General features: G+C 41.8%; 1 protein-coding gene and 1 pseudogene across 4 annotated transcripts in view; one reads left to right on the top strand and one right to left on the bottom strand.

The window, feature by feature from the left end:
- The window catches only part of Gpr45 (G protein-coupled receptor 45), an 82580-nt gene that overhangs the window by 28043 nt on the left and 26670 nt on the right, over window positions 1-27867 (bottom strand). For 3 of the 4 annotated variants that reach the window (XM_006496346.3, XM_017312993.2, XM_006496347.3), the window contains exon 1: window positions 24127-26316. The exons of the other annotated variant lie outside the window; for it this stretch is intronic. The gene's annotated coding sequence lies outside the window, so the exon portion shown is untranslated. Of the gene's footprint in view, window positions 1-24126; window positions 26317-27867 lie in introns of those variants that run through there. 4 annotated transcript variants of the gene reach the window in all.
- Gm3418 (predicted gene 3418) lies at window positions 7932-8431 on the top strand (annotated as a pseudogene).

The following is a 27867-nucleotide window of genomic DNA, read 5'->3' as shown; positions in this document are numbered from 1 at the left end:
TTCTGGTTCTTGGGTAAATGAGCACACACATGTGCAAGTGCTGGGAGGGGCTGTTTGTGCAGGGAAAAACCTCACATGCTACAGGGAAGCCAGATTTTAGCAAATGGACTTAGGTCATTGTCTTCGTGGGGCCAGCGACAGAGACTGAGAGTGGCTTGCAATCCAGTTCAAGTTTTGCTTGTCCTTTACTAACTCGCCAGTGTGAAGATGCTCAAGGCCACGTTTCCCTAACTTGAAGCAAACATAAATGTATATTGCAAATCTGTGGCCATTATGCCCCCAGATCCACACAACCTCTAGATTAAGAGTTCTTGTAGTTTATAAGGGGTTGTATGTGTGTACACGTGTTGCACATGTAGGTACAGTTGCATGAACAAGCAAGCAATGCATGTTCACATAGACGATATCTTCATAAGTTGCCCTTACCTTGGTTTTTTTGAAATAGGGTATCTCACTGAATCAATCTGGTAGACTGAATGGCCAGCAAGCTTCAGGGAATCCTCCTGTCTCTGCCTCCCTGGTGGGTGGATAACAGGTATGTGTTGTCACACCTGACTTTTTACTTGGGTGTTAGGGACATGAATTTAAGTCTTCATGTTTGCACAGTAGGCACTTTACTCACTGAGCTGTCTCCACAGCACCCATAAGCATCATTTTGCCACACCATTCTCAGAGGCCACTCTACTCTGTCCTCGACCTTGTGGGCAAAACGGATGACATACTGGATACATAAACCCATGTGCATCACACAGTCTGCTGTATCACCAATAATGCCGTTTATTTGTATTATTTTTGCTTTAACCTCCCCCAAATCCACATGTTTATACAAAAATCTACTTAATGATCTGCACTGCCGCTAACTTCCAGAGTAAGCTCCTGGGAGAGCCGTGTGTGCCACCTCCGAGTCTGTTTCCTTGTGAAGAGCATGAGCTAAGCAGCCTCTCGCCCTTGCTTGTATTCAACCCTGAGCCAGTCCATCAAGACGTTCTTCTGAGGGAAAAAATTAGAGGGATCTTTGTAGGAGGCCGTGTGAGCTCCCTTCATGTTGCTTCTCAACTATGTTGTGGCACAGACTGCTGAGAAATCTCTGCACGTCAGGTATTCTTCTTCTAATTGATAAGAAAGGGCTCAAAAATAGAACGGTCGTCTGACCAATCCCGGAACTAATTGCCTTACACAGAGCAGGCTGCTGGATGTGATGACTGACATGCTCTATGGTTCCCAAGGAAACGAGGTTAATACATTCATGCCTACTCGTCTAGCCTGGTTCTCCGCAGCCTGCGGGGGGGGGGGGGTGCTGAGAGCATCATTTCTTGCTCCCGCCCCCACCTCTGCCCAGAGTGCAAAAGTCTCAACCAGAGATTAAACAAATGTTCAGCCAACCATCAGAAATCAACCGGCATGCAAACATCTCCCACAGTTTAAAGGCTTGCCTGGTTGTTCTGCTGGTAAGGAGACTCAAAGTGCTCAAAGTCAAGATCCACGGCGCTTTAACCCTTTAGTCACTGTGGCAAAAGTTTCCTCCGGGTACATACATTTTGAGACCTAAAAATGTTGTCCACAGATGTCCCACTCTGTTGAAAAAACTATTTCAGCCCACTGAAAACTAGTTATTAAAATGAGCTCTTGTGTGGGTTCGATGGGTTTTGTTTTACATTTATGAGAAGCAACAGTAGCAACAGCAGCAACACAGTCCTTGTTCTGGTTTGGTTTCTGCTACCGAGAAAAAATACCCTGACAAAAAGCAACTTAGGGGGTGTGCTGGCCGGCTTTATGTGTCAACTCCACACAAGCTGGACTTATCACAGAGGAAGGAGCCTCCCTGGAGGAAATGCCTCCATGTGATCCAGCTGTAAGGCATTTTCCCAATTAGTAATCAAGGAGGGAAGGTCCAGCCCCTTGTGGGTAAGGCTATCCCTGGGCTGGTAGTCCTAGGTCCTATAAGAAGCCAAGCTGAGCAAGCCAGGGGAAGCAAGCGAATAAGCAGCACCCTTCCACAGTCTCTGTGTCAGCTCCTGCCTCCAAGTTCCTGCTCTGTGTGTGCTCCTGTCCTGACTTCCTTTCGTGATGAACAGCAATGTGGAAGTGTAAGCTGAATAAATCCTTTCCTCCCCAACTTGCTTCTTGGTCATGATGTTTTGTGCAGGGATACAAACCCTGATTAAGACGAGAAATAGATTATTTTAGCTCATGATTCCAGGTTATAGTCCATCATGGTAGGGAAATCAAGGCAAGAACTTGAAAGAGTATAGTTATGGGATCCGACAAGGTAGGTGTGGCTTCCTCAGCTTCTGGTACAACCTAGAGGTCTCAACAGCAGAAATCTTCCTGTGACTCACCCTTTTGATCTCTGTAGCCAGTTGGTTTATGCCCATGTTGCCTTTCCCTCCATCATCCTTGATGTTCACTTAGGGATGCTAACACAACTGTGTGAACTTGGAGCCAGGGATGTCCCATGTCTGCCACGTCCTCACCATGATGACTGAGTGGCAGCATTCTAATTCTTGAGCTTATCCATTTGTATTCAGCTCTTGTGTCGTTTAGGGCTGTGTTATTTATATACTTGTTTGTTTGACCACTGTTTACTGAGTAGACCCTATTTTAGAAAAATGCTCTCAACTACAGTTGGGAGCAGAAGAAAATGAATGAGTTCATGCTTAGTGCTCAGTTCCTATTTTCTCCCTCCTTCCCTTTTACCTCCATCCCTTCCTCCCTTCCTTTCTTTTCTTCTCTGCTCTTATAAAATCTAGGGCTCAAACCCAAGGGACAGTTCCACTCACTTTCAGGCTGTGCCTTCCTTCATCACTTACGGCAATCAATACAATCCCCCACAGACCAACCTGGTCTAGGCAATCCCTTACAGAAACTTTCTTTCTGGTTGATGCTAGGTCATATGTGTTAAGAATTTGGACTAACCATCATTACATTTTAGTCTTCCCCAAGTACCAGTTCCTGGCAACACAAAGCTGAGGAAATCCCCATGAAATGCTTAGAACTCTGATTGAAAGCTGTCTGGTCTGCAACTCACAAGTCTGGCTGGTGGCAATGCTAGCGAATTTATTTTTAGAATTCCCCTTTTGGGCTTGTATTGCCACCTTGTTTTAATAGTGTCAATCAATTTCTTTCCTGTTCCTGCCTTAAGTTGACTGTTTTAGTCCTTTACTGGTTATCAATCTAATATCCCTTTGTTCGATTGCCCTTGGTTCCTTGTGTATAATCTACACTTGTTTCCCTCTTAGGGCAATTTGAAGATGTTCATTTTTAGTAGTTTATGGTAATTCAAATGTAGATTTGTGTGTGTGGTGTGTGTGTGTGTGTGTGTGTGTGTGTGTGTGTGTTATCCAGTTTGATTCAAGTGAGGCTTCTAGAAGTGAGAAATCTATAGTTTCCCCATTATCTCCAAACATCCATGGTCATGAAGTCATCAGGATTTGCTTCTCTTGGTGCCTCTGGTCAGGGGACATTCTCAGTATCTTCAACTCTCTCTTATTTTGCATGTCATTATTTTTCCCTGTGAATTCTGAGCGATCTCTTTAGGGTTTCCTTTCATGGCATCTATTCTGCTGTTCAAACTGTTCAGGGAACTTTGATCTCTGCATTTTCATTTCCATAGCTAGAGCTTTAAAGGGGCCTTGGAATTTATGATAGAGGCATAGTTCCCTGAGCCCTGGATACTTCAGCCTACAGAGGATTGTACTTCCAGCCCCCTTACCTCCATGGCAAAGATAGGCTTAGGGATTAAGTTCAGTTGTTTAACTAACAACTAATCGTGTCAATATACTGAACTCTAGTAAAAACTCTCGGCACTGGATCCAGCTTAGCTCTTTCCTAAAGACCATTTCAACATTCCTTTTTAGCCCATCTCTATTCTTCAATGTCAGATGATGATGTCGAGAAACACTTTCTACCAGAGAACCCTGGTGGCCATACTAGGAGGGGATTCAGGTAGGAGATTCTCATGTCATTCTTGTCCTCCATCACAATCTCTCCAGCCTCATCCCCCCACCCCCCACCATCCCTTTATCAGCCCTTACACAGGTTCCCTCATCCTACAATTCCACTCATGGGACATTCCACTACTTGGTGCATATCCATGCCCTCCTAGATCTTTCATCCTTTTCTCTCTAGACATATTCATTGTCCCACTACAGCCTACATGCCAGAGCCCCTCCTCCTATCACACTTCCAACCCCTTGTGTGGAATCCTGCCTCTTTGTGCGGGCCTAATTCCAATAGCTTTCCCCCATATGCTCCTCATCCTTATCTCCTACTTCATATCTATTCCCATCTGCCACTCGCTAACCTGCAGACATATCTCTACTAGGTAACCTTCAACCACTACACTTTTCTAAGATCCAGAGAGAGCCATAGCAATCAAAGAATGGAACTCCCAACCAACGAAGACAAGTCCTAGAATCATCTCAACCATCATAATTCAAGATGCCTAGACATCAGCACAGCATTAACAACCAAGGACAATATGTCTCCACCAGAACCTAGTAGTGGGACATTCCACTACTAGCCCTGGTGTCATAGGCCCTGAAAAATGGGATATGGCTGAAACCCAAGACAATGACTTTAAAATAACAATCATGTATATGTTCAAGCTCCTTAAAGATAATATGAACAAATTATTTGGTGAAGTTTGTGAGAACACAGAACATTGAATGAAATAATGAAAACTGTTCAAGACATGACAGAAGAATTTAACAAAGAAATTGAATCATTAATGAAAATCCAAACTGAAATAAAACTAGAAATAAAAGCTGTAGGAAGTCAAGCAAAATCTAAGGGATTAGCCTCACAGATTGCAAGACATGGAAGAAAATATCTCAGGCAATGAAGACAAGGTAGATGAGATGGATAGCTCAGACCAAGGAAATGTTAAATCTCACAAAAAAATGAACTTGGGCACAAAACAGCCAGGGAATCTGGGACACTACTACCAAATCTCCAAATAACAGAAATAGAGAGGAGAAGAAATCCAGGTAAAAGACCCAGAAAATATTTTTAACAAAATCGTAGAAGAAAATTTCCCCAACTTAAATAAGGAGATGCCTAACAAGATGTTAGAAACATATAGAACACCAAATAGACTGAACTAGAAAAGAAATTACCCACAGCACATGAGATGGTTTGTATATTCTTGGCCTAGGGAGTGGCACTATTAGGAGGTGTGGCCTTGTTGGAGGAGGTATGGCCTTGTTGGAGGAAGCATGTCACTGAGGGTGTGGGTTCTGAAAATCAGTCTTAGCAGCCTTCAGATGAAGATGTAGAACTCTCAGCTTCTCCTGCACCATGTCTGCCTGGATGCTTCAATAATCCTGCTTTGATGATAATGGACTGAACCTATGAACCTGTAAGCCAGCCTCAATTAAATGTCCTTAAAAGAGTTGCCTTGATCATGCTGTCAGTTCACAGCAGTAAAATCCTAACAAAGACAGCACATAATATTCAAATAACTAAACATACAGGACAAAGAAAAAATATTAAAAGTGGTAAGGGAATATGACTTGGTAACATATGGAGGCAGGCCTATTAGACTAACACCTGACTTCTCAATAGAGACTCTGGAATCCAGAAGAGCCGGTGCAGATGTTCTACAAACATCTGTTGGAAAGACCACAGATGTCAGCCAAGACAATAATACTAACCAAATTTATTGATCACAATTGACAGAGAAAGAAATATAACCCACAACAACAGTCTCTAAGCCTTTGTTCTTAGACTCACATACTAGTGCAATCTTCACTCTTTATCTGGAAACATTCTCTTTGCAACAGATGGAGACTATTACAGAAAACCACAACCAGTCAAAAGTCAGTGTTGTGGAGTAGAGTTTCAGTAGACACATCTCCAAAACACCCCTGTATCTGAGGCTCAGTGAAGATGAGGAAGATGGAGTGGAAAGGTTGTAAGAGCTGGTGGGTCAGGGAGGTTGCTGTGAGATTGTGTCTCCTAACAATATCAAAATCTACATTCATAAACTCTCACCAACGTGGCAGCCAAATGTGAGCTGAACAAGGATGACACCAGTGGGCATGCCAAAATGGATGGGGGAAAACCCATTAGAACTCAACTCTACACAAAAAACTATAGGCAAGGGGGAAAGCTGGAAGTTGGAGAGGTGGGAATATATATGTGTATATGCATATGTATACTTAAGAATATATATATATATATATATATATATATATATATATATTCTTACTCACACACACACACAGAAACACACACATATGCATGCAGTACTAATTAATGAAAGAAGAGGCCGTGAGTTTGAAAGAAGAGTAGGGAGGCATATAATGGAGGCTTTGAAGGAACGAAAAGCAAGAAAGAATTGTAATTATATGTTTTGATCTCAGAATTTTCAAAACAAAAACTTGAGACACTGGAGTTTGGGGCAAATTCATGAGAACACACACAAGTGTACTGGGAATGTGGTGTGCTCAGATGTCACACAAAGAGTCTATGATTCTCTGTCCTTCACAGCACTGATCCTGTGCCTTCCTGTTGGGCCGAGTATTCTTGTTGTGTCCCTCATAATGAAACTGAAGCAGTTTCTGCTGAGTTCTGTGAATAGTTCTGGGAAATTATAAAACCTGAGAGGTTTGTGGAACATCTGAATTTATGGAGTAGTTTCGAAATGTGGGTGATGCTTTCCCTTCCCCAGATTCAGGTGACTCTGCAGCCGTAGTAGTCATCTGTTAGGGGAAATGCCCTCTAGCATGTGGGATCTGTCTTCCAAGAAGTCACAGCCAGCTGTACATCTATAATACACTCAATTGCACTGAAGGAGAATAGAGGTCTGCTCTGGTTTGAATGTGAAATGTCACCCATGGGCTTATGTGTTTGAACACTTGGTTGCCAGCTGATGGCACTGTTTACAAAAGTTGTAGAATGTCTAGGAAGTGGAGAGTTGCTGGAGAAAAAGTGTCATTGGGGGTGGGCTTAGAGGCTTTATATCCTGGCACTAATTTCTGTTCCCTCTCTGCTTCCTGAGTGTGGATGCACTTGGACCATTCAGCCTTCTGTTCCTGCCAGGAGGCCCTTGCTACAGATGCCCTCCCTGCCATGCTGGCCTATATCCCCCTGGAACTGTAAACCAAAATGAATCTATTCTTCCTTAAGTTGCTTTAGCTAGAGTATTTTACTTACCACTTTAGCAACAGGAAAAGAAAGTAAGACAAGTTTCCAACTTTCCTTTAATAATGTACAAGACTGAAAAGACTAAAAACGAAACTTTCTTTGTGACTCAATTTCCTTAAGAAATGTTGTTAGCACCTCCTTAACTCATTTAGTGTATTAAAAACAAATTAGCTGCACAGCATTTGACACAGTAACTGCTTTAACCAGCAAGTGCTAGAAATTTCTTCTATGTTATCCCTATGAACCTACATCTCTCTCTGAAGGAAAACATTCACCATTCTCTAAAATTTCCTTTTTATTTTAGCAGCAAGCACCACTTCACCACTTAGCAATTCCTAAGTAAATGCTTTGTAACAAATCACCCCTCAAAATCTCTAGCCTTTATTCTTACTGCCTACAGTCCTGCCATTTGGGCCAGGCTGGGTTCTGCTGCGTGAACTCTGCTCTAACTTCAGCTCTACTGGACTCATTTCTAGACGGTGTGTTGCATCTTGTGGGTGTTTTATTATTCTGGGACTGGACTGCTGGGGCATATTTTCATGAAAATGCCAGAAGAACATATTGTAAGCCTCCCTCAAATGGCACTCTTCAATATTCCATAGGTTGAAGGGAATCACATGGCCAAGTCCAGTAACAAGGGGCAGGACTACTTATAATGGAGGAATGATGGGTCTCATGGCAAAACATTGTGAGAAACTCAGAAGACGCAGAGTATAAGAAAACAAGAATGCGGCACATTTCACTCTACAGCACGTGTTTTTATAAAGAGTATGTTTCCTGACACAACCGAACCATAGTCATCACCTCTCATCCAGATCAGATTGTCAAGCATGGGGATATAAAATGTGTGCTAAATGAAGATATGCCAATATACCATCAGCCATATGAAAAGGGATGTCTACTCATTGAATTTAAGGTAAACTTTCCTGAAAATGGCTTTCTCTTTCCTGATAAACTCTCTTTGCTGGAAAAACTCCTTCCTGAAAAGAAGGAAGTAGAAGAGACTAATGAAATGGATCAGGTAGAACTGGTGGACTTTGATCCAAATCAGGAAAGACGGCGTCATAATGGAGAAGCATATGGGGATGATGAACAGCATCCCAGAGGTGGCGTTCAGTGTCAGACCTCTTATGGGCCAGTAACTCTTTGACATTCTTTATGCAGTAGTGAATGTGGGAAGGACTGTAATCATAATATGCTCACTACTTGGCTATTGTTTTTGTTTTAATATTCAACTATAGTAGTGTTTTAAAAGTTAAATGAAGAATAAATATAAAAACTCAAAAAAAAAAGAGTAGGGACACTATTCATTCTACATACTAAATTGAGGTTGGTTAATTCTGTTTTTATTCAGCCTCTGAGAATCACTTTAGTAAAGTTGGCAAGAATCGCTTCTCGGCCTTTTGGTTAAGATCAAGTGTAAAGTTGGCAAGATTCTAGAGATTTCTCTTTCAATAAATGGTATGACTTTTCCAATAGGAAGACACGGGACCAAGCAGAAAGGACTGGAAGGAGAGAATATAATGTAACAGGTTTGTCCTTGGTGTCTACAGGACAGCCTTCAGCAGGCATCTGTTGACTGACTGAACTAGCAAATGAGCCAAGTAAGAACATAGCAACTGTAATCAAGATCTAAGATTTTTGTGGTACAGATTGTAGTAAGTTGTAAGGTGTGGAGGGGAGGAGAGGAAAAGTCCAGAAGTTGTAAGTGGGTCTCCCTTGATGACAGTAGGAAGCCACACTGAAGGAGAGAGATAGAGTAGGGTAATATCTCACATCCCATGGCTTTATAAACCATTTGTTGTAAGAGAAAGCTCTAGAATTTTGGCAACTTTACTAAAGTGATGCTCATAGGCTAAACAATGACAGACTTAACCAACCTCAGTTTGGTATGTAAAATTTTATACCTGGGGTTGAAAATATTGAGTCAAGCCTAGTTTTAAATAGGCTTTCTTTGGCTTCTTCAAACAATGGCACCACGAATGGAAAGATCCCTAAAAATATAAATTCGCTGCAATTTGGCAAATGGAGGGACAATGAAAAAAATCTAATAATAAACTTGAGACAGACTAAATACTACATAATTAGCACACTTGAGCCAAAGGCAGAAGAAAACATGTAATTAAGTCTGAATAGTTTAGGGAGAAATAAAAATGGTACAATAATAGCTAAATCAACGAGAAGGAAAAAGGTTATAAAGGGAAATGTCCAGTTGACTTTCTCAATAGAAAGACACAGAACCAAATACAAATGGCTAGCAGGAATGGAGGGGACATTTGTGACATAGAATATGATGTAACAATTGCTTCTTCAGGAAGACCCCGCAGAGGTACTAGGTAGCATTAAAGAAACAAAACTCCAGCCACACACATTCCTTCACTACTTCTTTAGCACAATGCTGGGAAGGAGGAACTTTTTAATATATGACTACGGTGTTGGAGACTTGGCTCATAGCTGGCACACTCATGGCTTTCAGAGAAAGTCCCTGTCAAAGCCAAACTAGAGATAAAGTCTAAGCCCTTTGTGTAACAGAAGACACAGGACTATCTTCATTTTCGCAAAGATGCTGGTTCCATAGTATCCCATCCCTGTGGGAAATCCTGGTCTTAGACTGCCATTCAAACTCTAGTTTCTCTCTATGTCCTTCTTTTACATTTAGCAGCAGACTCAGGGTTCAAGCACACCCTGATCTAAAAACACTCATGCGTTAATTATCAAGAATGGAGATGTATTCGGAGAAATGTGTCCTTAAGCGATTTCATAGTCGTGTGAGAGAATTGTAGAGCACAGGTCTAGGTGGACTAGGTGGCTACTGTATGTAAATACTTGATGTGATCAACAAATGCTGTAGAAACCATGTGTGGGGGGCTTAAGCCAGAAAACTATGGCATATTATTTGACAGTGGACTTCTCTGATTAGGATGGGTTTATTCTAAACTAATGATAAAACGAATAGCATAATAACTCATGAACTAGCAAGGTGTTTGTTCATTAACATTATTCTAGTGGATAATCTTGATTGTCAACTAGACTTCACCTGGAGTCAACTAGAACACAAGCTGCTGGCAGTCTCGTGAAGGATTTTCCTGCTCAGATTATTTAAAATTGGAAGACTCACCCTAAATCTGTGTGGCACTTTCTAGTGGCAGCCTACCTACAAGAGCATAGAAGGACATTTTGCTTTTGTCCTGAGTGTCCCCATTCTTGCTGGCAACTTCATCTATTCTGTTGCTGAAACATCCCTTTACCAATATTAGAAACAGAATTTTGGAATTCCAATATAGATTGAAGAATAGTAACTCCCCAGGAATCCAGTTACAAGTGAGGTCTGCTGAGACACCCATCCTCATGGATCAAATACTGCTGGATTCCCAGCCTCTCCAGTGTGAGACCGCCGTTAATGGACTACGAGAGCCACATCCTATAAGCCAATCTGATAAATCCCCATTTAATATATGTACTCATTCTATCACTTCTTTTCCTTTGGAGAACCCTGAACCCTGACTAATTCAATTATCAATTATGAAGTGCTATATATTGAGAGTGTTATGGGTTCTCTTGGTAGTTCAGTAAGATTATTTTCAGTCTCCCTTTCTCTCTCTCTCTCTCTCTCACACACACACACACACACACACACACAGGCACACGCACACGTGCATGTGCACACACACAAAATGTATTGGACTGTGCTGTGATAATAGGTACATCACCACACAACAGGAGTTCCTCAGCCCCCTTGTAATCTCATGAGATCACTATTTGATATGCAGTCTAGTGCTATCTGCAAACTCATTACATGAGTTTAAGTATAAGTTATACTTATAGCTATAACCTTAGTAAGAAGATCATTTAACTATACAGAAATATAGATGCTGGTGCTAGCTACTTATGCTTGTGGAGCTCATAAATATACAATATAGAGTAAATGGTTGTTTGGAGACAAGCTAAAGTGCATTGAAATTTTGGAGTTTGTTTGAACAGACAGTGGTCCATATATTTGGACAGCTCTAGCCATCCAGCATTTGGGGATCTGTGATGAAGTCTGAAGGAAAGCATTATATACTATAAGTGGAGAGGCAGTGCAAAGAGAACATTTTCTTAGCTAAAGTGGAGAGTGGCCTCATATAGATCACTCCAGTGGAAAATCTCTAGGAATTGTGAAGTTATGCTTGATTGAATTAGAATATGACTATTCTCATGAAGTAGTCTATGAGAGCCACCTTGGCCTAATAGCTGTTAGCCAACCTTGTATTAGTATAACAAAACTCTTGAAAACAGGTGAACTTAAAAAGTGGGTAAGTTAACTTTAGTCAAGTTTCAAGAGGTTTCAGCCCCTTGGTCGTCTTGCTTTTGAAAGAAAGAAAACTAAATTCAAGACTTCAAAGGCCTAGCCAGAAAGTTTATTCAAGGTCCATGACTCATGAGGCTTGCTAGTTAGGAGGGCTTTTTGGGCTTAGAGCAAAGAACAAAGGCTGTAAAGTCATCCCAGGAACCAACTAGCCATAAAGATAGGGAAGACATACAAGAATGTCCGGACTGGCCTGGCGCCTCCCTATCTCTCGTCCTTCTGACCTAAGTTAAATGTTAACCAGATGCTCTGCTGTTACCTCGATCTGCATGTACAGTCTGCTGATGTTTAAATGAACCAATCATCTGAAACTCACCAATTCCTCCCCCAGCCCCAGACCCTTTCCTATAAAAACCCCTACCTTTCGAGCCTTCTGGTCAAATCCACTGTCTCCTGCATGAGATACATTTCAACCCGGAGCTCCACCATTAAACTACCTCGTGTATTTACATCAAGATGGTCTGTTCGTGATTCTTGGGTGCACACTGAATTGGGAGTTGAGTGGGGGTTTCCCCACTAGGTTCTTTCACTTTGAGCTATGGTGGCTAGAACACATGGTGAGAAAAGATTGTGTGCTCAGTGCTAGCAAGAGGCAGAGAGGGAGGCTGAGACAGAAGATGCAAAAGGGCTAAGCCCTAGGATGCTGTCAAGAACAGGGCAGGGACTGGAAAGGTGGCTCAGAGGTTAAGAACACTTAATACTCTTGCAGAGGACACAGGTTTAGTTCCTGACCCTCATATGATGGCTCACAATCATCTGTAACTCCAGTTCCAGGAGATTGAACATCTTCTGGCCTGTGAGGGTACTAGGGACACATGCAGGCAAACACTCAAACATATAAAATACCAGTAAATAAAAATTTATTGATAAAATAAAAAGAACATGCTCTACCGACCTACCTTTTTTCTACTAGCCTGCCTCCTGCTTCCAAATGTTTCCATTAACCTTCCAGCAGTGTCCCAGCTTGCACATTTAACTTAGAGGCCTTTGGGTGCTACATCCACTCCAGTAGTGACAAGTGTGACAGGCCCTGAAAACCTGGGCGCTGTCCCGAAGCGAAAAATTCACGGAAATTTAGTCTCCTGGAATCGTGGCATCCTGTATAAAGAATGCTCCAATGTTCTTGCTTTAGTTGGTAAACGGATCTGTGTGCTTTCCCTTAATATTGCTTTATTACAAGTGCTCCTAAGGATCGATATTTTGACATATAGCTAAGTTAGATTCTAGGCAGTCCTTGATCCAACCTTGGGCATGAATAGTTTAGTCACTGCCCTACACAGAAATTTACCATTATCTAGGAAGAAGGAAGTTTGTGACCTAAAGAGGAACCAGAGTAGATACTTAGAACTATAGATAACTGAGTTACACCCATACACAAACAAGTATTTACAATAGCCTAGGGGGAAGGTGGACTATACAATAGACTAGAGTAGGAAATATGTCAAGGGCACGAAGCCCTTGCCCCTGGCTTCTAAGATTAAGTGGACCTTAGGTGGAGCTGCTGTTGATCCCAGTTGTTAACATTGAGTTTTACCCCAGTTGGTTCCTGCCAGTTCTTCCATATTTGTATTCCTTTGTTTTGTGTAAGAATCAAGTAACCTCCTTGTACCTTGCTGGTCTGTCGCCCAACTTCCCTATTTTCTTCTGTACAAAAAGTTTGATGCTCGATTTGACAAATTACATTTAGATCCACACTCCCTGGTGTTGAGTCTGTCTGTCAATTCCGAGTCCTTGCCCACATGCTCCAGAGACTCGTTTCCACGCAGACAAGGGACCCAGAGGGTCTGCTGTATTTGAGTGCTGTTACAGATCCAAACCAGAGCACTATTCAATTGCTTTCTTTCTTTTTTTTTTTTTTAAAGATTTATTTATTTAGTTTGTATACAGAGTTCTGCCTGCATGTATGCCTGCAGGCCAGAAGAGGGCACCAGATCTCATTATAGATGGTTGTAAGCCACCAAGTGGGTGCTGGGGATTGAACTCAGGACCTTTGGAAGAACAGATAGTGTGCTTAACCTCTGAGCCATCTCTCCAGCCCCTGCTTTCTTTAATGTAAAAAGATTTGTTGTTATTTGCTTTGAAGATGAATGCAGAGCATACAAAGGATGCTGGAGAAAAATTCTCTCATTCCTACAATGTCTTACTGTGACTGTGAAGGAAGATTGGGGAAAGGTGGGTAAGGGTGTAGTGACTTCTTGGATGAACAGTTTACTCTCTTTGTCATGGCTGAAGCTGTGCATGGGAAGGCAGAGAGGCAATTCTGCTTGAGAACCTGACTTCCCTGGGCCTGCAAACCATCTCCAGGCAAGATCTCTGCCCCTAAAGTTTGATGATGTATACCAGGAGCTCCTGGGACAGACTGGACATAGAGCAAAAGCTGTATTGGGGCAAAATGCATGAATGTGTCCCATCTGCCTTCTCTCTCTTCCTTCTGGCAGTCAGCCTTGCAGCCTGTTGCTGAGTGCATGAATCAGCACTATCAGAAGGTTGAGCAGCCCCTGGATTCCAGCATCCACTGGGACAGACATCCTTGCCATTGGGGTTAAGTTATTAAGCTGCTATCGGCCCACAGCAAAGAAGTGGGGTCCTCCTGTGCCATGGAGCCAGGCACCTGAAGGAGATGAATGCTTTTCCAGAACCATTTCAAGAAGCAGAGATTAGAAATACTGCTTCTAGTCCCTGGGAACTTGGGCTATGAAGAAAACATGGGTTTATGAAGAAAACAAAAGTACTACTCTTTACCCACTTTAGCTCCTCATGTGATTATGGAAGGGAGTTCCTGGGAAAGAGTCGTGTCCGCTGCAGAGCCAGCAAAGGCTTTAGGTAGGTACGGAATTCTCCTCTAGCCTGGCCTGCCTCAGAGATGATTTACTTTCCGTGGTTGAAAGAAGAGCGTGTGTGTGTGTGTGTGTGTGTGTGTGTGTGTGTGTGTGTGTGTGTGTGTGTGTGATATGTGTGTGGTGTGGTGTGTCTATGTGTTGAGAAAGTTCTTCTAGCCTAGAACACCCCAGTGCCTCCTCAGCAGGACCTTGTACAACAGTCCCTCACATCCCCAGCTGTTTCATCTCTCTAGTAGATGTAATCACAATTAACTATCATCATTACTCAAAATAGGAACCCAGAGCATGATCTCTTTCCCACCTGCCTTGCCCACTTTCTGTCATTATGTAGGCACAGGGTCACTATAGATCCTAGAATAGTGTGGTGCTTTTTATCCCAGGGCCTTTAAAACACAAGAAATTGAGGAAGATGCCAAAAGATGGTACTTCATGAAATCAAAATGCTTTTAGAAATCAAGCATCTGACTGAGTAAGGAGATCACCTTCTGTTAGACATCTAACAGAAGACTAAAATATATTAAATGACAAGAAAGCAAAATAGAGATCTCTAAGACATATCTCAAAAATGTTCATTATCCTTAGCAATTAGAGAAATGCAAATCAAAAACAATGATAATATATTTCATCTTACCCTAGTCTGAACAGCAAAGATGCTCAAAACTACCAACAACAAATGCTGAAGAGGGTGTAGGGAAAGAGGACCCTCATTCACCGTTGATGGAATTGCAAACCAGTCCAGCTACTCTGGATGTCACTATGGGGAATCCTCAAAGAGATTTAAATAAATCTACCATATGACCCAGATGTACTATTCCTTGGCACGTGCCCAAAGGACTGGACATCTGACTCCACAGATATCTGACCAGCCATGTTTATTATCACTCTATTGCAACAGCTAAGAAATGGAAATAACCTAAATAGCTTCAACCAGGGAATGAATAATGAAAAGATGAGACATATACATTATGGGATTCTCTTCAGCTGTAGAGAAAAATAATAATTATGAAATGTGTAGGTGAGTGGACAGAACTGGAAAGCATCATATAAGGGGATAACTTAGACCTGGAAAGACAACTGCTTCACTTTCTCTTCCATCTGAGACCCATAGCTATAAATCTTCAGATGTAAGGACTTAGCCTGCAGCAACTGCAGAAACCAGGAAAGTAAAAGTGGATCCTTGCAGAGAGGAAAGCATTGTAGAGCGGAATGGCTGGGTACAAGTGATGTGACTAGGGAAATGGGAAAAGGAGGTGGGTCTAACGAGGAAGAGGAATACAAAAGAAAGAGGGTTAAAATAACAGTGAGGACACCTGAAAGAGTCATACAGAATCATACTGTTAACTATCTACCTATAATAAATGTAAGTTGATGTATAAACATAGATATGTAAATGAAAATTTTCTCTCTGGGATGTTCCCTCCAAGAGCCAAACATTAACAAAAAAACAAGCAAGCAAACAAGAACAGCAATGATTATGAGAAGCCTAATTTGAGTTGTTGGTCAGTGTTGTCCAAGAAACTCCTGAAACATTACAGGTTATTTCTCTTATCTTTGGCTGTCCCCCAAAGGTAGAAATTAGGTCCCTCTTGCTGAAGACACAGGGACAAGAGACCCATGAGCTAGAACTGATCTGAAAGCCTCTTCCCCAGGACTAACTTTCATGGCAGTAGAAGGTGATGTTCAAGCTTCCAGAGGAGGGAAGCAACCAATAGTTGAACCTGGTGATGACATCTATGAGCCGCCACCTTCACTGGCATGGCACGATAACCCTAAGGATGAGTAGTGGTATACATACCCTGGTGGTAAACAGCAGCTCTCTAATTGGATTTAAGACCTACCCAACAAGAGGGAAATCACGCTTTGATACCAGAAATGTAGCCAATTATCTGTGACTTGGAAGATAACCTGCAACCTCTAATTTACTAAACCAGTACAGTCTCTAACTATATCCTACATATTTGTCCATATATTTACAGATAAGGAAAACATACACATTTTAAATAAATACTTTTAGAGTCTTCAGCATCCTTTGGCATCAGGGAAATACAAATTAATTTGAAATTCCAATTTACCCTAGACAGAATGGATGAAGGACAACAAATGGTGGAACGGATGTGGGAAAGGGGAACCCTTATTCATTGTCAGTGGGAGTGTAAACCAGTGTTCTCCTATGTAAATCAGTGTGAAGACTTCTCAAACAAAACAAAACAAAAATAGAAATAGAACTACCATATAACCCAGCTATACCCCCTCAGGAATGTACACAAAGGACCCAATATTCTCTCACAGGCATGCCTACATACAGACGCTTTTATTGTTGTATTCACAATAATTTGGAAATAGAATCAGCCAGAATGTCCATCAAGTATTGAATGGATAATAAAAACAGCAAATTGTGTATGCAATGGGATTTTATTCAGTCATAAAGAAGTGAAATCATGAGATGTGTAAGTAAATGAATATGAATATAACTGGAAAATAAACCATTTCAGTAGCCCAGGCTCGGAAAGACAAACACAATGCTCTTTCTCATCTGCAGATCCTAGGTTCCTACATTCACACATACACACAAGGAGATGTGAAAGAGCCCTTACTGCACGGAAAAACAGTAAAATGCAGTTGATATGAAAATGGAAAAGGAAATACTAGGTGTGAAAACTTTTAAGCAGAGATGAGGAGGAGAGGGGTTGGAGAGGATCAAACAGTAACAAAGATACACAGAGAAGCCATGAAAACAAGCAAAGAAAGAAAGGAAGAAAGAAGTTTCTTTTTTGGCATAGGTGGTGAGTACTACAGAGACTCAACTGGAAATAAACATTCATTGGATCGACACATTACATATGTAGAATGAAACACCATATTATGCATAATATATATGCTCAACATAAGGAAGAAAAATGAAAAAAGTACAGAGATGCTAACTCTACATATTGCTTGCAAGTACCATATAAAAAGGATCCATTGGAAAATCTTTAGGGCTCAGCACTAAACTTAGCATTTACATTAGCCTCTCCAAGGCTCAGAAACCATCCCAGAAGAGGTGGCAGAAAGAATGTAAGCATTATATGGTATTCATATCCTATTGCCTGCAGTCTAAGGATAGATTCACTGATACTCCATCACTGAATAAAGAAGCATGAGGCCCTAACCCTATACCTGAGGAACTGTGGGCAGTTACTGATTACTGGGGATGGAGAGACATTTTCTTCAGTGGTGTAGTCGCTGGTAAGTTGCCCTGGCTCCTGTTAATAATAGATGCTTCTATAGTCAGATCAAATAAACCGAACAGATGGAAATGTCTTAAACTATGTAAGTAATATATACTTTAAAAGGAAGGAAAACAGAGATAGCCAGATGGATTATAACTCATTACCTTGCAAATGTTACATAAACATTTCTCCAGAAAATTATTAGTTAGCATAGCCCTAGTTTACCAGCCAGCCACAGGAAGCACTAACACAATTTTCTAAATAAAAGATTTGGGTCAGCTTTCATTGTGAGATTTATGTAGATTTTTTTGTCAGCTCTCATTGCATTTCTGTAAAGGAGTTCGATTCCACAAATAAAAGAAGTTCTTAATTGTATACATGCTAAACATACACACACACACACACACACACACACACACACACACACACACACACACACACATACGGGGTAGGGGGAGAGAACCTAAAAGTTCAATATTCCTATATTCCTTTGCATACTCCATCCTTGAACTATCAACGTACAGCTTCTCCAGCTGAAGTATTTTGGACTTGGGTTTTGAGCAGCTGCCACCATCTCCCACTTTCTGAGCAGATTTGGAAGTCCTGTCAACCCTTGAAGGACACTTGTTAACCGCAACTGTGGGGCTTGGCAATGGGGCTCTGTGCCCACTCTGGTTCCTCAAACTGGAATCAAGGTCTCCACATGCTGGGTTTTGGGCCAGCATTTGCAGGCCCCATTCCATTTATTTCCCACAGTAATGTCTTGGAGTATAAAAAGACAAGTCCCCCAAAGCCACACACTCTAGCTAATACTGCTCATTTTGAAATGAAATTCTGGTCTGTTTGAGGCCAAAGCCCATGTCTCTTTCTTTATTAAAACTTTCATTTCTATATCTTTTTTTAAAATTTTAATCAATTTATTTATTTTTACACTCCATATTTCATTCCCCCCCCCCATCCACCCTCTCACTGTTCCACATCCCATACCTCCTCCCCACTCCACTATCTCTACGAGGATGTCCCTACCCGACATCCCATCTGACCTCTAAACTCCCTGGGTCCTCCAGTCTCTTGAGGGTTAGGTGCATCATCTCTGAATAAACACAGACCCAGCAGTCCTCTAATGTATGTGTGCTGAGGACCTCATATCAGCTGGTGAATGCTGCCTGTTTGCTGGTCCGATATTTGAGAGACCTCGAGGTCCAGATTGATTGAGACTGCTGGTCCTCCTACAGGATCACCCTTCTCCTCAGCTTCTTTCAGCCTTCTCTAATTCAACAACAGGGGTCAGCTGCTTCTTTCCATTGGTTGAGTGCAAATATCTGCATCCGACTCTTTCAGGGGCTTGTTGGGTCTTACGGAGTGCAGTCATGCTAGGTTCCTTTTTGTGAGTGCTCCATAGCCTCAGTAATAGTGTCAGGCCTTGGGCCCTCCCCTTGAGCTGGATCCCACTTTAAGCCTGTTACTGGGCCTTCTTTTCCTCAGGCCCCTCTCCATTTCCATCCCTGTAATTCTTTCAGACAGGAACAATTGTGGGTCAGAGTCATGACTGTGGGATAGCCCCCCTCTCCCTCATTTGATGCCCTGTCTTCCTGCTGGTGGTGGGCTCTATAAGTTCCCTCTGCCTACTGTTGGACACTTGATCTAAGTTCCCTCCCTTTGAGTACTGAGAGGATCTCACCTCCCAGGTCTCTGATGCATTCTGAAGGGTCTCCCCAACCTCCTATCTCTGGAGGTTGTCTGTTTCCATTCTTTCTGCTGGCCCTCAGAGCTTCAGTTCTTTTCCCTCACCCAATACCAGATCAGGTTCCTCTCTCCCCATCACTCCATCCACACTCCCAAACCTGTCCACTTTCCTTCCCAGGTCCTTTTATGAACCAAATGGAATTAACAGATATCTACATAACATTTCACCCTAAAACAAACAAACAAACAAATACATGTCTTCTCAGCATCTCATGGTACCTTCTCCAAAATCAACCATAACATCCCTCAACTGATACAAGAAGATTGAAATAATACCATGCATCCTATCAGATCCCCATGGCCTAAGGCTGGTCTTCAAGAACAGCAAAAACTACAGAAAGCCCACATACACGTGGAAACTGAGCAATTCTTTACTCAATGATAACTTGGTCAGGGAAGAAATAAAGAAATTAAAGACTTCCTAGAATTTAATGAAAATGTTGATACATCATACCCAAACTTATGGAACACAATGAAAGCAGTGCTAAGAGGAAAGTTCATAGCACTAAGTGCCCCAGTAAAGAAACTAGAGAGATCTTACTCTAACAACTTAACAGAACACCTGAGAGTTCTAGAACAAAAAGAAGCAAACTCACCCAAGAGGAATAGAAGGCAAGAAATAGTCAAACTCAGGGCAGGAATCAACCAAATAGAAACAAAGAAAACAATACAAAGAATCAACAAAACCAGACACTGGTTCTTTGAGAAAATCAACAAGATAGAAAAACCAACCCCTAGCCAAACCAACTAAAGAGCATAAAGGCAGTATCCAAATTAACAAAATCAGAAATGAAAAGGGAGCTATAACAACAGAAGCAGAGGGAAATCAATTCTACAACTTTGACATTTAAGTTCTCTTGTCTGGGTCCTAGAAACAATGGGAAGAGTCATTTAGGAAGATACATGACATTGACCTATGCCTTCTGTGCACACATGCATACCCAGACATGCACTCCCTACATACATGCATACCACAGGCACACACACACACACACACACACACACACACACACACACTTTAGATAAATATTGGGATGTTTAAAGTATTCATAGATGAAATGACACTTTGGGAATAGGAGACTTGCTTCAAGATAATTTGAGGTGGGCCCTTTAGATGGAACAAGACTGCCATGAGCTGATAATTATTGAAGCTAAGGGAGGAATACACTGGCACTTGGGGTTCATTACCCAGTTAGTACCATAGTTGTGTAAAATATCACTCATGACTTAGAAACGTAAAGAAAGACTTATCTTAGTATGCCTTGCCTGAACTCTACCTACTCACTGAGCTCTGCGAGCTGGTTCTTGCTACAGATCTCCATCACAGATTCAGGATTTTCTCCAGTCCTCACAACAGTGTATATTGTTCTACAGTGTCACTCTTAAATGTCCCCCAGAAGCTCAGGTTTAGAACACTTGTTCTTTAGCTGTTTGGTGGTATTTTAGGAGTCTGTGTGATCTTCAGAAAGTGGTATCTAGCTGGAAGAAATGGGTAAATAAGAGCTGACCTTTGAAGGTGATATCTGGCTTCCGGTTCCTTGCATTCTCTGATTTTTGTCTGCCATGAACAGTTGTTACCTGTTACATGATCTTTTCCCCATGAAATCCTGACCATGTGTGTAGGACCAGTCAAGTAGACATAGAGTGAAATTCTCTGAATCCATGAACCAAAATGGACTTACTCTCAAGTTGGTTTTTTACTTTGTTTTCTTTTTATTGCCTATAGGTAATTTGTCTGCATGGATATCTGTGTACCAAGGGCATGCCTTGTACATGAAGAGGCCAAAACAAGCTATTGAGTCCCCTGGAACTGAAGTATCAGATTGTTGTGAACTGTCATATGGGTGTTGGGAATTGAACCAAAGTCCTTTGGAAAGGCAGTCAATGTTCTTAGCAGTTGAGCTATCTCTCTAGTAACCCTTTAAGGTACTTTTTTCAACTATTGTGATCACTGATTTTGAAAATAACTAATACAGAAAATTAGTACCAGGAGTGGGGTCATTGCTTTTATCAAACTTTGAGCCTTTGAAACTGCTTTAATTGAGAGATTTTGAAGAGTTGGTAATAGGGCCTAGAATGCTGGTGTGCTATAAGTAGAACTACATGGGATTTTAGGATGAGGGTGAAATTTGTAAGACTAGAATGCAATGAAGAGGTAGGCAGTAAGGCAAGAATCGTAGGATTTTAAATGGGAATAACTGTATTGGTAACTGAGCTACAAGCCTTTCAAGATATATTCTGGCAAAGGATTTTTATATGTTTTGTTGGTATCTTTACATTTTGACTGAGACTGACACTAAAAGTGAGGGAATAATTTATTTGGTGGAGCAAATTTTAAAATAGCGTAAGTTTTGGCCTGTGGCATTATTTTTGGCTGCTTATATCCAAGTTTTTCAGTAAGTCATAGGGGTTAAAGACAGAGCAGGAAGATGAGAAAAATATTGGATTTGGCCATAAAATAAACATTAAAGTGAAGAGCAAGCAGGTCTTATTTGTTAAAAAGATTAGTAATAGTAAAGAGAAGCTGAGCAGTTCACACTGGAATAGTATGGCATATGCCTCGGAAGCCGCTCAGAAAGGAGCATGCAGGAATTCTATAACATTGTCTATACCTGCTCAGAGTCAGAATTCTAGAACACTGTCTATACCCACTCAGAGTCAGAATTCTATAACACTGTCTATACCCGCTCAGAGTCAAACATTACTATTCCCATCATCTTCTTTTATTGAGGCAGCCACAAAGATCCAAACAACTGTTATTGTATGGGTGCATGCTATGACTTGAATCTGTGCTCCAAATTCATGTGTCAGAGCTTTATCCCCAAATTCATGCTAAGAGTATTTCAGAGTGGAGCTTTTGGGGCTAATTGAGATTAAATAAAGACATGAGAATAGGCTCCCATGATGGCATGAGTGGTTTAATAAAAAGTAGAAGAAAGACCCCAGTTCTATGCTTGCTCTGACTTTCCACATGACATCCTGCACAACGGTGGGATATAGCCTGAGGTCCTGACTAGATGGCAGACAGATCTTATAACTATGCCCTTTGAGTCCCCAGCACCCTGAATGGTAATTCAAATAAACTCTTTTGTGAACTATCTGGTGTTTGGATATTTTGTTTCAGCTAAATGGAATTAACTAAAAGAATGTGTTAAAGCATTTGCACTTTTAAAGCAATCACAGTCTGTAGGTTTAATATTTCCAAGACACACACATGCACACACACACACACACACACACACACACACACACACACACACACACACAAAAGGCTAATTGGGAAAAAAAAAACCTTTACAACTCTAAATTATTTTAAATCAAAGTAATGCAGCCACTTCGGAGGAGGGAGTTATCGTTCCAGAATAGCTTGCAGTAAGTAAGCATCAGCATAGAGAGTATGGGGGAAGTCCAGATTAGTAGTGTGTACCCATAACCAAGATGCTGAGGCAGGAGGATGACAACTCAAATCCAGACTGAGATAAATAGTAGCTGCCTTGGCATACATAACAAGACTCTGTCCCTAAAAATAAACAAAACAAATTAGAAACAGAGCGTGTGGGGTGGGGGTGGGGGTGGGGGGAACACACAATGTCTATGCCTTCAGTTCTCTCTTTATTTCATTTTTTATGTCTGGAGCCTGTAAGTATTCGCTGACATGTATGTGCACTTGATTTACAAGACAAGTTAAAATTTTGCTGTTTAGAGCCAGTCAGTTGAAGGTAGCATAGGAAAGCAGCAAGGGTGACTGGCTGGCGGGACGTGGGAGGTACTATACTACTGTGGTCACACTACCCTCCTCCTGTAGCCACAAGGGCCATGTGATGTCTGTCAGATCTTTCCTGTGGGTCTCTTAGCCATGCTGCAGGGCAGCCCTCTCTCCCTTGAGGTTGAGTTTGACAAAGAGTCTGCATTGGCTGACTGCTGTCAGAGGCATATGCTTTGGGGCTATAAGTGCAGAAGGGCAGTGAGACTTGCCCTGACTTCTCCCCTTGGCTGGTCGGGTACAGCCTTCTCTTTATTGCACATATCCAATGTGTGGAGTCCATGGAAAGAAAAGCCTTAAAGAATCCATAATAAAAGTTGAACACCACACCACAAATGACCTTTGCTGCTCTGTGTTATCTTCCATAACAGCATCACCTGAGCATTCATGACAGATACAGTGGGCTGGACTTGGGATTTGGGTTAAAGCTCAACCAGTGATAGCTTAGGGAACTGGACACTATTTCACCAAGTGAGCAAAATGTACATATCAATGTCTCCAATCAGCTACAGAAAGTATGTAGGAGGCTTTAGTAAAGGACATGTAGGAAGTGGCTAGCACATAGTAGGTACTCAGGAAAAAGTTCTACTCTGACTTACTAGCTGCCTACAAGCCATCATCTTCAAATGGAGCCACGTAGCTGGATCAGATAGATGCCTTGGTCAGGTAGGCTGATAAGACAACACACTGTGGATTGACCCATTTAAAATAGCAGGAGTCCATTCTTCACAGTCTTGGCCAGGAAGTGTGAGGTCAGGGTACCAATAAGTCATGATGAGGGTTTTCATTTGGTCGTAAACCTCTTTTTCAGACTCCACACAGCAGAAAGTTGCTGGGGATTCCCTGTTAAGGACTCTATTTGTGAGGCCTCTATGCTTGCAACCTGCACCGTCTCCAAAGGCCCCACATCCTAATACATGGGGAAGAGGGGTTCACCATCAAGATAGTTGGGAACCACAACTGTTGGATCATCGTAGTCTCTAAGGGGCCTGCTGCTATGTCCCATGACAGATCAAGGCGTGACTTGCAGCCACAACTGTGGGGTAGGTAGGACAGGGCGTCTGCACCAACCTTGACAATGATGGATGGCTGAGGGAAACCTGAGTGCACAGCTCGGCCTTCTTACTTCTCAGAAGAGTTGTAGGACCATTTCCCTGTCGAGAGAGTCATTTATTATGTTCATAAACACTTGGCAGACTTTGCATACAAGTACTCAGGCTTAGGAGCTGTTCCCCCATGTAACTTCATGGACAAGCACCTGGATGGTAACCCCCAGACCTGGAGGAAAGCTACACAAATATGTGTTGTGGCTTCAGATTAATCCTCCCCCGTGGCTGTTTTCTTGCTTCCTGCTGTGATCAGATCTGCCTAGCTGCCTGCTTCTCAGGGTGGCCTTCTCAGTGGAACTGCTCTTGCTCCTTCATGAGCTTTAGGGTAGAGCATAGCAGCGGGAAGCCAGGAGAAGGTTTACTCCTCCTTCCAACACCCCATGGCAGCATTTTCTTCCAATGCCTTTCCCAGAAAAATCACCCTTCCCAACCTGACTCCTTCAAGCAATCTTGCATACAGTGTCAGCATCCCAGACCAGGAAGCTGCAGTTGATAATTTATGTGCACCCTGGTTTTAGTTAAATCAGTATTGGGAGCAGGGCAAGTCTTTGCCATTCATAAGACTTGACTCATAGGTCAGAGGCACTGTGGTCCTTGACATGGGTGTCATGCCAATAAAATACATTCACTCAAGACTTCATTCACTCTCCACAATTTCCCCCTCCCTCACCTCCTTCTTTTCCTACTTTAGCAACAGCACCCCAGAATCTTAGCATGACACTAGATAATATATGACATTTTCCCTGAAGGTAGGTATAATCATGTGACTAAGTTCTACCAGAAGAGAGGTGAGGAAATTGCAAGTCGTGAACTTAAAATAGGGCTAGGGATGTCACTCTTCTAAGGTAGACTGAGCGCTTACCTAAGATGCAGAAGGCCCTAGGTTTGATCTGTAGTGCTGAAAACAAGACAAAAAGCCCCAAATCCCCACAACCAGCGTCCATCCCAGTGCCTCTGAAGGAGCTCAGCCTGCAGAAAGTTTGGTGCCCCCACTGGTCCAGCAAAGCAGCTTCCGACTGTTAAGACTGAGACAGTCTGCTTTTCTGACTTATTTTCCTTAGAGCATTTACTATTCTTTGCTTTTCACTATGGGTGTAGCTCCTTCAAGTTCTCGCCTTGACTTCCTGCAATAATGGATTGGGGTCTGCAATTATAAATTGAACAAACTCTTTCCTCCTGAATGCACTTTTAGTCCAGGGCACTTTAATCACAGCAACAGAAAGGAAACTAAAACAGATCCCATTATGAAATTATTGTACATTCTGAAGATGTAGGAATGAAATTGTGGTATGTTAAAAAAAGGAAGATTTTTTTTTCTCTTAAAGATACATCTTGAATCCCTGACAAATTAAATGATAGGACTGATTTAATTCAAATAATCCAGTGGGCAAGAAGCAAGCAATGGAAAAATTTAAATGAAATAAGCTGGCCATATATTAATAATTAATGCATCTGGATAATAAGTAAGAAGATACTTGTTATACTAGTTTATTTTTGTATATGTTATCTCATTTCCATTGTAAAATTTAAAACAAAACAAAAGACAACATTGCCCAAATGTGCAGTGAACCCCACTGCCTTTATGGTCAAGTACCGGAGCCTCCAAGCATTCATTCCCATGCGTCACACTGCTGTCACCTCTCTGGGCACATACATTTCCAGACTGACCTGGCCCTGTGTTCTGTCAAGCACTGTCTTCAGTGTTGATCTTTGTGACATCCTCACACCTGCTCAGAACACTCTTTGCCTGTCTGGTTCCATACAGGCATATCCCTTGGCACTTTCAGGTCTGTGCACCTTTTCCTGACTCATGCCTACCCCATAATTCTGTAGGAGAGAATGCCTTTGTTTCACCGATGCTATGTTCATGGCTAATACCAATGCAAAAGAAGACAGACCAGGAAGGAAAAAGCATCAAGATGTGTTCAAAACAAATGTTTCACAGCACAGACGCTTTCATAAGGAAATGAAGACCTGAAGAAAGAGTATGTATTTCTATGCTAAGGTTGATGATTCCAGCACATACTGAAGACCAGCTGAGATATCCAGTCCCATGAACTAAACAACGACTGGATTCTTGGACTTCCTATTGGTGGGAGATAGCCATTGTTAGGTTAGCAGGACCACAGACTGTAACCCACTCTAATAAATCCCTTCTCTCTCTCTCTCTCTCTCTCTCTCTCTCTCTCTCTCTCTCTCTAAATATAGATTTAGATATAGATATAAATAGATAGAGATAGGTCCTCATATTTATTTATGTTCAGTACATAGATATACATATATAACTTCATATATATAGCTCCATCTGTCTCTGTTTCTCTCTCTCTCTCTCTCTCTCTCTCTCTATATATATATATATATATATATATATATATATATATATATACACACACACACATATATATATACACACACATATATAATCTCAGTATCTTTGAGAGGGCTACAGCCTTGGTCTCCAATGGTCATTCAATACAGAAGCAGGATGACCTCAGTATAAAAAGGCCAAACTGAGTGGACACTTGTGCCTAGAAAGGGAGACATGCAAGTGTGTGGTATCTGGAGAATGTGAGACAGCTCAGGCAGAGGAGGACTTCTTGGCTGGAAGAGTATCATCTATGCTGTCACAAAGATGGGTGATGTGCTTTGCCAGCCAGGGGACAATACTGAAGAAAATACTGCAGTTGTTTGGGAGAATGTGAACCAAAGGGTTGTATGTAAAGGCTCAGGCCACTGGATGGCAATAGTGGGATTGGTGTGGACTTACAAGAGGTGGGGCCTATAGGAGGTTCCTAGATTCCTATGGACATGGTCTTGAAAGGGATGGCAGAATACAATCTCTCTCATTCTGCTTCTTGGTGAAAAAGTGACAGAAGTCAGTTGTATATGTGCCCCCTCTATAACTTGACACTATCATTGGAGCCCTTCCAAAATGGGAATGCCTGATGTTGGCCTTTAACTTCTAGGTCCCATAAGTCAAAGTAAACTTCTCTTTATGAACTAATACATATATAAATCCTGTCTCAATCTCAAAGAACAGATGATAGAAATACCCTTGCTGAGAATTTGTCTTCCCCAACCAGAAACCAACAACCACTTCTGGAGGGCCTTGCTGGGCTTCTGTCTTCTTTATCTTGAGCCATGTAGATGGGCAAGACCTCCATTCTTGTTCTGTATATAGAAGAAAGCTTTCAAGCCACAAGAATGGAAGCTCCTTTCCTTACGGAGTCTGAACTGTAAACATCTATGGAGACAGATCGCTCCACAATGAAGAACTTAGTAATAACATAAAAGGAAGTGATTCACTATCTTCTCAATGAGCGGGAGCCAGCTCTCCTCGAATATCTGGGGTACCAGACTTCCATCTACTTATGGTTCCTTAAAGATCTTGAAACCACCAGTTTTCTGCACACATGGCCATTTCTTCTGCTCTTAGGACAGAAACGACACCTAATAGGAGCCTCCCTGTTCATTTCTGCTCTAAAGACGTGATAAAGGGGAGAACATTGCCCATCAGGTATCCCGTGTCTTGTGTCAGCCTTCTTCCTGATGTGGGATCTCAAGAAGAGAGGAGTGAAATTACATGAGATATGTCAAAGGTTGATGTCTGAGGGTGATGGTTGAAGTCTCTTTCTTTGGAGTGTGTTCTGGGATGTATCCATGAATGAGATCCATGGTTCCTGTCCTTGGAGCTTACCTGATC

Source organism: Mus musculus, chromosome 1 (assembly GCF_000001635.26).
Source record: "Mus musculus strain C57BL/6J chromosome 1, GRCm38.p6 C57BL/6J".
In the NCBI taxonomy this organism is placed as follows: domain Eukaryota; kingdom Metazoa; phylum Chordata; class Mammalia; order Rodentia; family Muridae; genus Mus; species Mus musculus.
Note: the sequence above shows the minus strand (reverse complement) of the source record. Positions and strands in the feature narration are given on the sequence as shown.